This window comes from Vombatus ursinus, unplaced genomic scaffold, assembly GCF_900497805.2.
Source record: "Vombatus ursinus unplaced genomic scaffold, bare-nosed wombat genome assembly UNPS02014798.1, whole genome shotgun sequence".
In the NCBI taxonomy this organism is placed as follows: Eukaryota; Metazoa; Chordata; class Mammalia; order Diprotodontia; family Vombatidae; genus Vombatus; species Vombatus ursinus.
The window spans coordinates 19,764,817-19,777,378 of record NW_020954576.1 but is presented as its reverse complement, the minus strand read 5'-3'; the positions used below and the strand labels follow the sequence as shown (position 1 = coordinate 19,777,378).

General features: G+C 36.4%; 1 long non-coding RNA gene across 2 annotated transcripts; it reads right to left on the bottom strand.

Annotated features, from left to right (window-relative positions):
• Window positions 1-389: 389 nt before the first annotated feature.
• On the bottom strand, window positions 390-12,124 carry LOC114050227. 2 transcript variants are annotated; one of them, XR_003569953.1, is made up of 3 exons: window positions 12,060-12,124; window positions 10,500-10,630; window positions 390-1,556 (listed from the first exon to the last, which is right to left on the bottom strand). It is a non-coding gene; the product is annotated as an uncharacterized LOC114050227 (long non-coding RNA). The 2 variants fall into 2 exon arrangements; XR_003569952.1 differs by lacking the exon at window positions 12,060-12,124 and adding an exon at window positions 10,942-11,097.
• Between the last annotated feature and the right edge of the window lie 438 nt (window positions 12,125-12,562).

Below are 12,562 nucleotides of genomic sequence, written 5' to 3'. Positions count from 1 at the left end.
AGGACTGGAGAAAATGGGGAGGGGAACATTCAGCAAAATTGATAAACACACCAAAAATCTGAAAATATATGCAATGTGCCACACCCATGGAGCCGTCACCTTTTCAAAGGAGTGGGGTGGAGATATCTTCTCATTTCTCTTCTTGGGGGTCATTATTGTTCTTTATAACTTTGCGACATTCATTTTGATGATACTGTGGTTGTTCTTTTCCATGTATAGTTATAGTCATTGTGTATATTGTTTTCTTGTCTTGATTTACTTAACTGTATCAGTTAGCATATGTCTTTCCATGCCTCTCTAGAGTCATCATTTCTTCTAGTACAGCAATATTCCATTACACTCATGTACTACAATTTGTTTAGCAATTCCTCTATATAGCTGGCATCTACTTTGTTTTTAATTCTTTGCTACTACAAAAAGTGCCTCTATAAATGTTTTTGTGTTTATTTCTTCTCATCAATGACCTCCATAGGGTATAAGCCTGTTAGTGGAATCTCTCAGTCAAAGGGTATGTACATTTTGGTCATTTTATTTTCATAATTCCAAATTATTTATACTGATTCACATTCCATCAACAAGGCAGTAATATGCCTATTTTCATGCAACTCCATCCAGAATTGACTATTCCTATCTTTTGTCATCTTTGACAGTTTGCTGGTTCTGAAGTGAAACCTCAAGGTTGTTTTTATTTGAATTTATTTTATTATTCATGATCCAGAGCAATCTTTCAGGCAACCGTTTCTTCATATCCTTTGATCACTAACCTATTATGGAATAAATAGCTTTTGGTTATATATGTATAAGGGGTTTTTGGAGTATTCTCAGATCACATAACATGGAGTAACCCTTCTCTTGGAAGGGGTCCCCTCCCATCCTACATGAGGATGGCAGTAGCCTCATTGACAAAAGCCAGGGATGGCCCCCTATAATTGGGAGAACACCAGTGTAGGGTATCTCAAAAAAAAAAATCAACTCTCTGCAAAGCAAAGGGCCCAATTTTATCCCAGACAAGGTCTCAATGTGTAACATTCACCCCCCTTCGACCTCATTTCCTGGGAGGCCAGATGAATTAAATTTCATTCTTCCCCCAGAGTATTCTGATACCATCAAGGCAGATTGGGAGACATCTAAATTTTCTGCCATTGGGTCCAGCCCCCATTGATGGTGTTCTCCAAATTGTAGGAGTCCCCAGCATCTCAGTTCCATTTAACCACTAACAGATTCGTTTTCACAAAGGAATATTCATTTCCAAACGTATTATCTCAAACATAAAATTTACTCCTCAACACATGGAGCTTAATTCTCCTCTGTACTTTCACCACCTGAGTCTCTAGGGAGGGGTAGGGGATTAGGTTTGTAGCTAAATTCAATTCCTATAGAGCACATTCCCAGTTTCCAAGTCCAAAACCTTCCTTGGACTAGAGTCCCAGGTACCCTGGCTTCTCAGGGCTTCCCTGCCAGGCTGGCAGGCTGTAATATCTCATCTGAAATTCTGGCTCCAAGGTCTCCATGGCTCCAATTCCCACTCTGGTAAGGATCACCTCTGCAACTTGAAACTGAGAAAGAAAAACAGCACAGAACAGAAACAAACACCTCCAGTCCCATTTCTTGAAGCCACAGTAAAAAAGAGAGCAGAGGAAAGAAGTCCTTCTCCCCTTATCAGTTCAATTCATGGCACCTGTGCTGAAGGTGAACTGTGATCTTCACCATCTGGATGCAGGTAGAAAGAGTGTGTAGGAAAAAAAGTGACTGTCCAAGTCTGGCCAGTTTTTAAAATACAGTCTTTTCTGGTAAGGAGGCTACTCCTATCCATGTGGTAGGAAAACGTAGACTGGGAGAGGAAGCCATCCCAAGAACAGGATATCACCGTGTTAGGAGATCTGGGCATAGCCAAGTAAGCCCCTTCAGAGTGATCTGGGCATGCTCCAAAGGTTCTTTAATGTGTGTGTTGGGGTGGGGAGTGCCTGTCTATCCTAGATGCCAAACCCTTATCTGAAAAATTGGATACAAATTTTTTTTTCCCATTTGGCTACTTCCCTTCTTAACCTATATACAATTATTTTGTTTGTGCATGAGCTTTTCAGTTTCCAGTAATCAATATTATCTAGTCCTTCATAATTGCCTCTATCCATCTTTAGTTAAAAATACATCTCGTACCCATAGCTATGAAAGATATATCATCTGCTTCTCTTCTGATTTTTTTTAGTATGATCTTTCCTGTTAAAGTCACTTTTCCAATTTGAATTTATTATGGCATATCATGTAGTATGTTAGTCTAAGCCTAATTTTATCTTGACTACTTCCAGTTATTCTGGCAGTTATTTTTAAATAAAATTTTATTGATATTTTGTTTTTTACATTATCATAGTATCCCAAGTACCTTTTCCCCTTTCCCTTCCACAGAGTTATCCCATATAACAAATAATATTTTTTAGAGAAAAAAAAAAGTTACAATTGAGATATTAAAAAAGTCCAGGATTACGCACAATGTGTAACACCTATGGACCTCCCACCTCCACAAAGGAGTAGGTTGGAGTGTCTTCTCATATCTCATCGTTCAAGCCCTGTTTGATATTTGTAATTTCATTACATTTGCTTTTGATTTTTGGCATGTAATTTTTCTTTCCATTTATTTTATTCTAGTTACTATGTATATTGCTTTCTTGGCTCTGCTTACTATATTTTTCACTGGTTCATATAGATCTATCCATGCTTTTCTATAATAATCATATACATCATTTCTTGTAGCACAATAGTATTTGTTACATTCATGTACCAGAATTTGTTTAGCCATTCTCCAAATGATGGACATCAGTTTTATTTCCAATCTTAGCTATCACAAAAAAGTGCTACTGTATTCTTACTGATGGCTTCCTTAGAGTATAAACCCAATAAGGGATCTCTGATTCAAAGGGTATGGATAGTTTAGTCCCTTCAATTGCATAATTCCAAATTGTTTTCCAAAACGGTTTTACCATTTCACAGTTCCTCTAACAATGTAATCCACCAACAATGTATAATCTTTCCACGACCCCTCTAATGTTGACTTGCCACTTTTTGTCATTTTTGTCAATTTGCAGGGTAATGAAGTGAAACATCAGGGAAATCCTTCTGTTTTATTTCAGCTAACAATGAGGTTCAACTGATAACTATTCTCGTCATCCCTTCCTCCATGCTTGTATACTCTTCTTCTATACCCCAATTACTAAAAATAGCAAATTCTACTCTTTAATTTCTCCTTTCCACATTAGCATATTGCTCCTCTTACATTTGTTATTTTCTCTTCCTATCATTTTAGCAAATTTGACAGGTGTGAGATGATATCTCAAAGTTGTTTTAATTTGCATTTCTCTAATCAATAATGATTTAGAGCCTTTTTTTATATGACTACATATAGTTTTGTTTTCTTCATAGAAAAACTGCTTGTTCATTTCCTTTGATCACTTATCAATTGGGGAATAATTTTTATTCTTATAAATTTGACAAAGTTCTCTATATACTTAAAATGTGAGACCTTTATCTGAGATAAAATTTTTTATCAATATCAATCAATATCAATATCAATAAAAATTTCCCCAAATTTCTGCTTTCCTTCTAATCTTGGCTAAATTGGTTTTATTCGTACAAAATCTTTTAAATTTAATGTAATCAAAACCATCCACTTTACACTGGAAATTCTTTCTTAAATAAATTGTGTTGGTTTCCAGTTTTCTCAAACACTAGGTTGGTGTGTTTAATTGTTTCTGATTCTCCCTTGTCTAATCTGTTTCACTGATCTACTTCTCTATTTTTTAACCAATACCAAATGATTTTGATATCTGCTGCTTTATAATATAGTTTAAGGTCTGGAAATGCTATTCCCACTACATCCTATCTTTTTTCATTATTTCCCTTAATATTCTAGATCTTTTATTTTTCCAAACGAATTTTGATATTAGTTTATCAAGTTTGACAGCTTGATTGTTTAAAATCATAAATTAACTTTGGTAGTTTTGTCATTTTTTTTTACATTGGCATGACCCAGTCATGAGCACTACATATTCTTCCAGCTGTTTAAGTTGTTCCTTATTTAAGGAACATTTTGAATGGAATTTCCTTTTCTATTATTGCATCTTTGAATTTTCTGATTATTATCTAAAAATGCTTGATTTTTATGGGCTTTTTGTAGCCTCAACTTTACTGTAGTTATTAATCACCTCTATTAATATTTTTCTGATTCCCTAGAATTTTCTGTGTGAACTATCATGTCTTTAGAAAATAGGATTAGTGTTATCTCCTCTTTTCTTATCTTTACAACTTTATTTTTTTAATTATTTCTAGAATTTCCAAAGCTATATCCAATAATAGTGGAGTAGGCATGCTTTCTTTACTTTTGTTTTATCAGGAAAACATCTTGTGTATTAACATTGCATATGATGCTTGCTTTTAGTTTTAGATTGATGATTTTATGATACTAAAGAAGTCTCTCAATTCCTATATTTTATAGGGTTTTTTTTTAAAGCATAAAGGAGTGTGGTATTTTGTCAAAAGCTTTTTTTTTTTGCATCTATTAAGATGATTTGTTTGGGATTTTTTAAAATGTGAGTATGTTGATTGTTATCCTAATGCTGAACCATATTTGGTATACATCCAGTTCGGTCATATGTTTGATTTCTTGAATTGTTGGAGTCTCTTTGACAGATTTTATTTAGATTTTTAAATCAATATTCATTAATGATATTCTGTGCTGTGTTTTTCCCATGTTTAAGTATGAGGACTATGTCTCCTTAAAAAAATGCCTGATATACTAATTTATTTCCCAGTTTTTGAGAATAATTTATGTAATATTGGTACTAATCATTCTTTAAAAATCTGATAGAATTCTCCTGTAAATCCTGTAAAAACCAGGAGCTTTTTTGTTTAAATAGTTCTCTTTATAGCTAATTCTATTTCCTTTTCTGATATCGGATTAAAATTCTTATTTTGTTTTCTGTTCATTTGGGTATTTTTTTTATGTTTAGAAGTATTCCACTATTTCATTTGTGTTCTCAATTTTGTTAGTATATTCTTTTTATTCCTTCTGTTGTGATTTCACCTTCTTCATTTTCTATTTTACTGATTTGGTTTTCTGTCTTCTTTTTAATCAGGTTGATTAAAGGTTTATCAATTTTGTTAGGCTTTTCAAGGAACCAGCTTAGTATTATATATCACTTCTATGCTCTTTTCCAGTTTATCTTTTTCTGTTCTGATTTTTTAATAGCTCCTCTCTTTTTGCTTACTTGGTTAGGTTTATTGGTTGACTTTATAATTTTTAAATGGATATTCAATTTATTAATCATCTCTTTTCCTACTTTGTTAATGTATGTTTTTGTAAATATAATCTTTCTTAAGCTTTAGATGCCTCCAAAAAGTTTGATGTTTTCATTATCGTTTTTCACATAATTAAGTTTTTATATAATTTGATCTTTGATTCACTCAGTATTAAAGATTTCATTGTTAAATCTTCATTTATATCTGTGTCTTTTGTTTTCACTTTCTGAAATTGATTACTATTTTTTAATTGAGCTATGGCCTATAAATAATGTATGTGTTTACTATTTCTGCCTTTTTATATTTATTTAAAATATGTCTGTTTACTAGACCAGGGCTTCTTAAATTTTTTCCACTTATAACCCCTTTTCAAGATTCAGCAGTGTTCATTGGTGTTGTCTGGTCTGAGGGCATGCACAGTGCAAAGTGATCATGCCTTGTGTTCAGAACCAAGGCTGCAGAGAAGTTGCACAATGCAATATGGGCAAGCACTGCCAGAAACACCTTGGATTCATTATGTTGTTATCATATAAAAATTCATCATTGACTTTGAATTAATTTTTGGTCATTGCATGTTCAGAAACCTTACTGTTGCCAAATTTTTCATGACTACATGGGGTCATGACCCACAGTTTAAGAAGCACTGTCCTAGACCATGGTCATTTTTTGCAAAAGTTCTATGTGATTAGAAATATGGATATTTTTAGTAGCCCAGTTTAGGAGATGCCATCAATCTTTTAGCTCTAGTTTCTCCAGAAATTTGTTCAAGTCTATATTTTCCCTTTTGTTTATTGTTCTCTTAAATTTGCACAAAACAGAGAGAGAGACACGTTGAAATCTCTTGCCACTATTATGTTATGTTTTATTATAATTCAGTTAATTTTTCCTTTATGAATTTTGATATGAAAGCATTTGGAGCATATAAATTCAATATCAACATTGGTTTGTTCCTATGGTTCCTTTCAATATGATGAAGTTTCCTTGTTTGTATCTTTTGGTGTTGTCAATTTTTATTTTTACTTTGATAGCATAACTGCAACTCCTGCTTTTTTAAAAAATTTACCTGAAGCATAGTAAGTTTTGTTCCAGCCCCTCATTTTAGTTTTGTATGTGTCTGCTTTTTATGTGTTTTTCCCATAAGCAACATATTGTGGAGTTTTGTTTTCCTATCAAATCTGTCACTCTTTTTAATTTTGTTGGATTGTTTAACCCATTCACATTTAAAGTTACAAGTTGGATTTATTTTTCCTCCATTTGTCTTGATTTTTTTTCCCAAATTGAGATTTTTGTTTTTGTTCTTATTGTTCCTCTTCCTCTACTAAAGACAGAAATTTGTCTCTTCAGTAATTTTTGCTTAATATACTTTAAGGCAACCCTATCCCCACACACTCTCTTCCACTCAAATTAAGCCTCCCTCCCCACTCCCACCCCATGTTGGTTATCTTTTTTCCTAGTTTTGAAGTTTTATTTCTTGTCCCACTGAATCCAGATTTCCCCTTTCTTTTCTCCTATCTCAATCCCTCTCTTTGCTACCTCATCCATTCTACTATAGGCCATTTTTTTTTCCTCAGAAACTACAGGAGTAATTTTCCCTTTGTTTGTCATTGATTTGATTATGGTCACTCCACCCTATCTTTTTTCCTGCCCTTTGTCCTTGCACATGTTCTCCCATTCTGCAGTTTAGTCCTACAAAAACATTGATTCACCTGTAGGAAGGGCTTACTCCTTGGTGTTTCAGGCCTGTTTCTCCATCATCTCTTCATTTATTTAAGTTCCACTTTCACCATTGTATTCTCATGTACTTTTAGGAAGAAATTTCTTACTGGTCCCTATGTTATTGTTGTTTTTAACACATCAATGTCTCACTTTCTAAGGGTTTTCCCCCTTTATCTGGTTTTATTTGTTACTTGTGCCTTCCTTGGTTTCTGTCTTTGTTTAATGGTCTTATGTTTCTGTTGTCTGAGGTGTTTGCAAAGCTAATAATCTGTTCACATCTGGTTTTAGTTTGGGGGGGGTGAGAATGCTTTGAATATTTCCCTTTTATTGATTGCCTATATTTTCATTGATGATTAGGCTCAGGTTTTTGGAGTATGTCATTTTGGATTGCTTCCTGAGCTTCTTTGTGATTTGGAAAACATTCCATTCCCTTTTGCAATTTCTGGTGGGTACAAAATAGTTTTGTGTAATGCGAATTTCCTTTCCTATAACACTGAAGATCTTTCTTTTGTTTGCCTACTGAATTTGTTATTGGAATTGTTCACTTTGATCACTTTGTGTTTTAGAGTTTACAGTATAGGGATTTGGGAGGGAGGGAAATTGACAAGTACTCATATATTCTCATATATCTCAATATATACTCACATATTTAAGTTTTCATATCTTTGTACCTTGTTCCCCGACCAAACTAAATTCCTTCAAAGCAGGCACTATTTTATCTTGTATCGTTCACAATCTAGCACAGTAAGTATATGTTAATTTTATTCTAAAATGAATTCATTATTTACTTAAGACAACCATAATAGAACTATGGAATCATATGGTGCAAGAAATAGAAGAGCTCAAGTCAGGAGGACCTGAGTTCAAATCTAGCCTCAGACCAAACACTTGACACTTACTAGCCGTGTGACCCTGGGCAAGTCACTTAACCCCAATTTCCTAAAAAAGAAAGAAAGAAAGAAAGAAAGAAAGAAATAGAAGAGCTCTTAGAGATCTACTCCAACTCTCTCATTTTAGGGATGAGGAAAGAGAGACTCTAGACTAGGGTGAGATGATCCCCAAGATGATATATTGAGTGAGTTAGTAGCCAGAACCAGAACTCAAATTGTTTGACTTTCTGCCCATTGCCCTTTCCCCAAAGAGCATGCTGCCTTTATTTATTTCTCACCAAAAGCAGTGCCAAGTTTGGCTTTAATATTAGTGACTCTTTTTTTTTTTAGCAACAATAAGATGGAGAGGCCTTATGACATAATAAAAAGTTCTGAGCACTAGAAAGGTTTTAAATCACTAATCTAGCCCTACTAAAGGATAACTCTCCACTCTAACAACATCAAAATTATTATGATTTTAACCTACACTCCAATTAAGCACTCTTTGAGAATAAGATCAGCAAGATATTTAGCAAAGGAAACAAACAGTTCTTAAGGAATAATGATGACCATCGTGGTATTTTATCCACATCTTCCCCTGGTGCAAAACCTGCAGTCATTAGAAAAGCCAGCTAGCTGTGGGTCTGACCAATTCCCCTACCTTCCGTGGATATTTCAAGTCAACTGCTCAAATGCCTGCAGGCAATAGGAAGGGAAGGTACTGGCAGTCCTTGTTCCCTTTGGTTCACAGCATTTCAAGATGGCATTTCAAATTCCTGCAGGCCAGGGAGAATGGAGCATGGCTATGTGCAACTGGTATTAAGTAGTCTACTTAGAAGGGGTGCATAATTTTCTCCCACTTAATAAGTCTGATGAACCCCCAAATCCATTTAAATGCTGAACTCCTAGAATCTTTTTAGGTTTTGGTTATTGGGTACCTGCAAATCTTAATTTTACACATAATTTTACTCAAGAAAAAAGAGAAATTTAGAGGACTATCAGCATTTAAGCTATAAGGGAATTCTTAGCTCATTAACACACGTATTTATCTAATACAAATTGAAGTACCAAGCATATGGAATACCAGGTGAACTATGAACACAGTAACAAGAATGTCAGTCTATCAAAACCTGACCCCTATTTTCTCTTTTAAAAACCACCACCATCATTTTGACCACTATTTCTTTTTAAACTCTAATGGAGGGGCAGCTAGGTGGTGCAGTGGATAGAGCACTGACCCTGAAGTCAGGAGGACCTGAGTTCTAATACGGTCTCAGACCAAACACTTGACACGTACTAGCTGTGTGACCTTGGGCAAGTCACTTAACCCCGATTGCCTCACTAAAAAATAAAAACTCTAATGGAGCTAGGCCAGGACCCTAAACCCAAGAGTCTTGAGAATAGCAGTGTCCCCAAGGCCACTAAACCTGCCTCTAGGCCAGCCCCCTCCTCTTATGGAGGGGAGGAATCATTGTGAAAAAGTACTCACTTTTCTCATCACCACCAGCAAGAACTTCTGGTCAACTCCCACCAATAGGTGGATAACTGCAGAAGCCCTGGGGGTGGGGGTGCAGTACTCCCCAGACCATGAGTCCTGCTTCCCACTTATCCCTCTCAGCCACCATCTAAGAAGGTAACACCTATGGACCAGGGGCCAACCATACTCACTAGCTCCCAATCAACTACCACTCACAGGGCAGGCGAGCCAGCCTAGCTCCTGAGGGAGAGACTAGAGGCAGTGTAAATCAGGCAGCTCAAACCACCACCACTTTGAGTATCATCTCCCCTCAGACTCTTATAGAGACACCCCTGGGCCCTGAACCTAAGAGCTTTCGGAATAGCTGTGCTTATAGCCCAGCGCTGAATGGCTCAATATCAGAAACTGTTTTGATTTCATCAATGGAAATGACATCAAAAAAGAGGCATTACCATCTACTTTAATGCTACATTCTTAGGTCCATGGGACCTTTCCATCCCACTTGCAACTGAAACCTTCCACATGTATTGTCTTCTCGGGGCAACTAAATAGTGCAGTGGACAGAGCTCCAGCCTTAGAGTCAGAAGGACCTGAGTTCAAATCTGGTCTCAGACACATGACTCTTACTACTTGTGTGGCCCTGGGCAAGTCGCTTAACTCCGATTGCCTCCGAAAAAAACAAACAAACAAACAAACATATATGTTGTCTTCTCTCAAAGATCTCACATTCTAGTGGAAGATCATTATTATTATTATTATTAAGAGAACAGGAACTATCTTACTTTTCTGTTTCTATCACTAGCCCTTAGTATAGTGCTTCTTTGCACAAGGAAAGAACTTAAAAAATGTTTTATTCATTTATCAAAAATTACTTCTAGGGGCAGCTAGGTGGCTCAGTGAATAAAGAACCATTCCTGGAATCAGAAGGATATGAGTTCAAACATGTGACACTTACTAGCTGTGTGACTCTGGGCAAGTCACTTAACCCCGATTGCCTTGCCAAAAAAAAAAAATACTTCTAAATAATGAAAACAGAATATTTATTAATAATCATAATAAATATATGACACACAGTTATTCCTGTAAAGCACATTACAATGGATTAATACCTCTCCTAGGTAGGGAGGGGTAAGTCTAGCAGAACTTACCTGAACATAGGGCTAGGTGGATTTCCCAAGTCATAGCACAGAAAGAGAGACTTAATGTAGACAATTCACTTGCTTCAACCTCCACACCAGCAGGAGCTACAGGCCTGAGCCACGATGCTTCTTTACTTTACCTAATGGAAGATGAAATTATTAAGGTAAGTCAAGAAATGTGTTAACTGGTCTGTTTAGAACAGAAAGAGAGCTAATGAGACTGATCAGCTCTTTAGGAAAACTCAACAATATGTGAGTTGTCAGTAGTAGTAGTAGCAGTAGCAGCAGCAGCAGCAGCAGCAGCAGCAAGTACTGCTGCAGTATATGTCTACAGCCTCAATTTTCAGATTCTCCTGAAACATGTACAGTTAAACTTGTGTCTCATACAGCTGGAAAGAATACTAGGAATTTGGAAAGGGACAGGGGAGAGGAGTATAATTCATCAGTATACCTTGTTTCAAAGAAGGTCTAAAATAGTTGGCCAGGATAGAAGCTATGTCATTTTTGAGAAGCTCCTGCTACTGAGCAGGGGCTTAGCACAGGGCAGGTGTGGCATGCCTACGGAGCCTTCATTCAGCCTCTGCCTCCTGGTATGAATTGTTTTGGTATGCAGATCACACCACGGAAATCTTCAAAAGAATGAAAGGAATGAACAGAGGTTACTGTAGTGCATTTTGAGAAGACTAACCCCCATTCACCATTTCAAGTAATAACCTCTCTTCATGAGCAATCAGAATCTAGATTCGGATGCATGGAGCTGCTTGTAATTTCTCTTATTTCTGCAAGTTCGGAAACTAAGACACTTGGGAAAACAGCAGAGTTTTTTTGAAGTCATACTCTAGTGTGTTGAGAATGATTTACCACCCATGATGAACAAGGGTGGTAAAATGGTTCCAAAATTCTTTCAGGCCTTCCCACATTACCCAGTGTTGGCATTTGTGGAATGTAGAATAATGACAGGGGGTATCAGTAACCTAAGCCTGGATTGAGGAAATGAAAGCCTTCTTGCCCTCTCCCCAGCCTATTAAAGAGAAAAGAAGGAAGAGAAAGAAGACAAGGAGGAAATGAAGGAGATGGAAAGAAGAACAAGTAGAAAAAAAAATACAAAATAAACCAAGCAAGCTCTTCAAAATGTATATTTTTAAGGAACAAAAGCAAACAAGAAAACAACAACCCAAGCCTTTTAAAAATGAAAGCAATTAAAGAAACTTGAATCTCATGTGAAATCGCAGCAAAGCCAAGATGAGAGCAAGTCTAGGTTGGAATGAATGCTACCTATCAGCTTTGCCAAATCCCCAACGTGCCAGATCACTGGAGGAAACCTGTGGGTGGTAGACTTAGGAGAGAATGAAGTAAAGGGCAGGAAGAGGGTCAGGGGAGAGAATAGTTCAATTCAACAAATATTTATTAAGCACTTTCTGCATACAACGCTCTGTATTAGTATCTGAGAGAGACACTAAACTTAGATAAAGTAAGGATACTTCCCTCATGGAACTTAAAGTCTAGTAAGGAGATAAAACCCAAAAATGTAGCCCAGGTTTCAAGCCAAGCCCAGAGTGCTGTACTTACAGCATCCAAGTCACCATTCTCTCCACCAATCAGCATTCTCTTTTTGCATAGGCAAATGTGCACAAAGGTTATACATAGATAAACAATTCTACACGAAAATCAAGAGAAGTGCATTTAGAGAATTGAAAACTGCCTTGTTTGGGGAAAGGTGGAGAGCTAGCTGTTCTTGTTACCAACAGATTAGGGAAGGCTTCATGTAGGAGGTGCCATTTGAATAAGGACTTTTCGAAATTCATGATTTTAGTGATGTATCTTTGTATGTGATAGAGGAGGGAGCAGTAGTGTGGAGGTAAAAGCTAGCATCTTACTAGTACTGTTTTCTTCTCTTCTTTTTAAAGGTGTGAGCTAGTCTGTAAGCTGCTGGAGCTTTGCCTAGTCAGGGGTGGGGAACCTGCAGCCTCAAGGACGCCTGTGGCCCTCTAGATCTTCAAGTGCCACCCTTTGACTGAATCCAAACTTCACAGAACAAAGCCCCTTAATAAAAAGATTTGTTCTGTAAAACT